We start from the raw sequence: 3,369 nt of genomic DNA, 5'->3' as shown, positions 1-3,369 counted from the left end.
TGACTCACCGGTACTACACCCGAGCCAATTCTGCAAGAGTGATGGATCAACTTGAACAAGAGAACAGAGAGCTGAAGGAAGAGGTCGCCAGATTGAGCGCTCTGATGGAGCAATTTTTGGCTGCTCAGAATCAACCTTCTCCACCGCCTGCGACTCCTCCCCAGAGGACTGTTATATCTGAAGTGGTCGCTCCGACCGTGCCAGCTGCTAGTGCCCATTTCATGCCGAATGCCATGCCAGCCGGGTTTCCGTGGGGTATGCCTCCGGGTTTCATGCCAGATATTCCAGCTCCTACATTCGCTTCTATGCCGGCATCTAGCCCGGTCCTTGCGATGCCTCCTCCTGTCGTGCATACCACTCCTAGGGTAGACGACACCATCTATCATTCTGAGCCGTCTGAAGGCCCAGATGTTAATGAAAAGATGGAAGCAATGAATGACCAATTCCTCGAGCTCCGAAAGGAATTGAAGACCCTCCGAGGGAAAGATCTGTTCGGCAAGTCTACTGCTGAACTCTGCCTAGTTCCCGGTGTGAAGATTCCGGTCAAGTTCAAAGTCCCTGACTTTGAGAAGTATAAAGGGAACACCTGCCCTCTCGCCCACCTGGTCATGTATGCCAGGAAAATGTCAACTCATACTGATAATGATCAACTGCTGATTCATTATTTTCAGGATAGTTTGTCTGGTGCAGCTCTTCGTTGGTATATGAGCCTTGATAGTGCAAACATCCGATCCTTCAACGATCTTGGCGAAACCTTCGTCAAGCAATACAAATACAATGTTGATATGGCTCTTGACCGTGATCAACTCAGGGCCATGTCTCAGAAGGACAAAGAGACATTCAAAGAGTACGCCCAGAGGTGGCGAGAGCTGGCAGCTCAGATCACTCCTCCGCTGGAAGAGAAGGAGATGACTAAGATCTTTTTGAAGACTCTTAGTTCATTTTATTACGAGCGGATGGTCGCGAGTGCTCCCTCTGATTTCACCGAGATGGTGAATATGGGGATGCGATTGGAGGAAGGTGTCCGTGAAGGACGTTTGTCTAAAGATGAGAGCTCTTCTAAACGATATGGGTCGTTTAAGAAGAAAGATGGGGAGGCACATGCTGTGCAGTCCCATGCTAAACCTAGAAGACCCTCTGCTAAGAGGAAGTCTGTGCGTCACGCCAGCAGTCAGCACCAGGTGGCTCACATAGCACCTGTTTTCAGAGATAATTCTCAGCAATATCAGCAGCCCAATCATCAGCATCAGCAACAACCTCAGTATCAACAGCAACATCGTCCACAGCAACAGGCTTACCAGCCTCGTGGCAGCACCAGTAATCAGGCCAATATGAATTATGATAGGAAGAAGATCAGTTTCAATCCTATTCCTATGCCATATGCTGAATTATATCCCTCCTTGTTGGAGCGGAAGCAGGTTACTCCCAGAGAGCCTCCGGCTGTGCCTGCTAACCCGCAGTGGTGGTACAAGCCAGATCAACACTGTGTTTATCATTCCGGTGCTCCGGGACACAACATTGAAAATTGCTATTCGTTGAAGACCAAGGTTCAAGACCTTATGCGGTGCGGTATTCTGAGCTTCGAGGACTCAGGCCCCAATGTTACGAAGAACCCATTGCCCGAGCATGGGAAATCAGTGAACATGGTCCAGGGGTGCCCTGGGAAATATAAAGTCAAATATGTTAGCCATATTCGACAGTCATTGGTCGAGTTGCATCGTTTGCTGTGTCAGTACAGTTATATGGAGCATGACCATGACAGATGCCGTATCTGCTCTGTTAATCGTCTGGGTTGTCGCCAAGTGCGAAGAGAGCTTCAGGAGCTGTTGGATGAAGGTACCATAGAGATTCTTCAGAACAGAAATGTTGATGAAGATGAACCAGAGGTGAATGTGATTTCTCCTGTGTTCAAATTGCCTGAGCCTGTTGTCATCCGTTATGATGGTAGCAAGCCGAAGGTCTCTCCTTCTCTAGTGATCAAGCCTGCAGGCCCTGTGCCTTATGCTTCGGATAAAGCAATCCCTTTCAGATATAATCCCGTTGCTGTGGAAGATGGGAAGGAAGTGCCGTTGCCTTCGACTTCGGTTGTTAATATTGCTGACGTGAGCGGGTTGACCCGTAGTGGTCGTGTGTTCTCTGCACCCCCGAAGCCTCATGTTGCTTCTGATTCTGTTGAGCGTCCGGTTGGGACTGCTGTGAATGTTCCGAATCCGGCACTTGCTGTTGCCAAACCCTCCTTTGTACAAAAGACTCCTGCTTCTTCTGTTGGCCCGAGTGGCATTGCGAATGAAGAATGTGATGAGATGTTGAGGCTCATCAAGAAGAGTGAGTACAATGTTGTAGACCAGCTTCTACAAACGCCGTCCAAAATCTCCGTGTTATCTTTGCTTCTGAATTCAAAACCCCATAGGGAGGCTCTGCAGAAAGTTTTGGACCTGGCATATGTTGATCATGATGTCACAATTGAACAGTTTGACAGTATAGTTGCAAACATCACTGCTTGCAACACTTTGAGTTTCTGTGACGCTGATCTCCCTGAGGAGGGAAGAGACCACAACATGGCTCTACATATATCTATGAACTGCAAGACTGATGCCATGTCCAACGTGCTGGTGGACACTGGGTCATCGTTAAATGTATTGCCAAAGACCACTCTTTCGAGATTGTCATGTCAGGGGCCTCCCATGAGGCAGAGTGGTGTTGTTGTGAAGGCTTTTGATGGGTCACGTAAGACTGTGATTGGGGAAGTTGATCTCCCAATCAAGATTGGACCAAGTGATTTCCAAGTTACCTTCCAGGTTATGGATATCCACCCATCTTATAGCTGTCTCCTTGGTAGACCATGGATTCACGAGGCTGGCGCCGTGACATCCACCCTACACCAGAAGCTGAAATTCGTTAAGAATAAGAAATTGGTTGTGGTAGGGGGAGAAAAGGCTCTCCTGGTTAGCCACTTGTATTCTTTCTCATATATTGATGCTGAGGATGAAGTTGGAACGCCTTTCCAAGCTTTGTCTATTGCTGAGCCAATTGAGAAGAAGTCTCCTTCATTTGCTTCCTATCGTGATGCGAAACTGGCCATCGAATGTGGTGCGGTTGCTGGTTTAGGGAAGATGATCGAGCTTGAAGACAATAAATCTCGGGCTGGCATTGGCTATTCCTCTGGGGCATTCAACGAGCAAGGGCTGTTCAAGAGTGGAGGTTTCATCCATGCTGATCAGACTGAGGAAGCTGCTGCTATCTTGGAAGAGGATGCAGAGGATTTGAGCAACTTCATCATACATGGTGGTGTCTGCCATAATTGGGTCGCTGTAGATGTTCCTACAGTCATTCATAGATCAGAGTAATGGTTCACTTTGTTCAAAACCC

The sequence above is a fragment of the Lathyrus oleraceus genome, chromosome 5 (assembly GCF_024323335.1).
Source record: "Lathyrus oleraceus cultivar Zhongwan6 chromosome 5, CAAS_Psat_ZW6_1.0, whole genome shotgun sequence".
NCBI lineage: Eukaryota > Viridiplantae > Streptophyta > Magnoliopsida > Fabales > Fabaceae > Lathyrus > Lathyrus oleraceus.
This window is presented reverse-complemented; position numbering follows the sequence as displayed.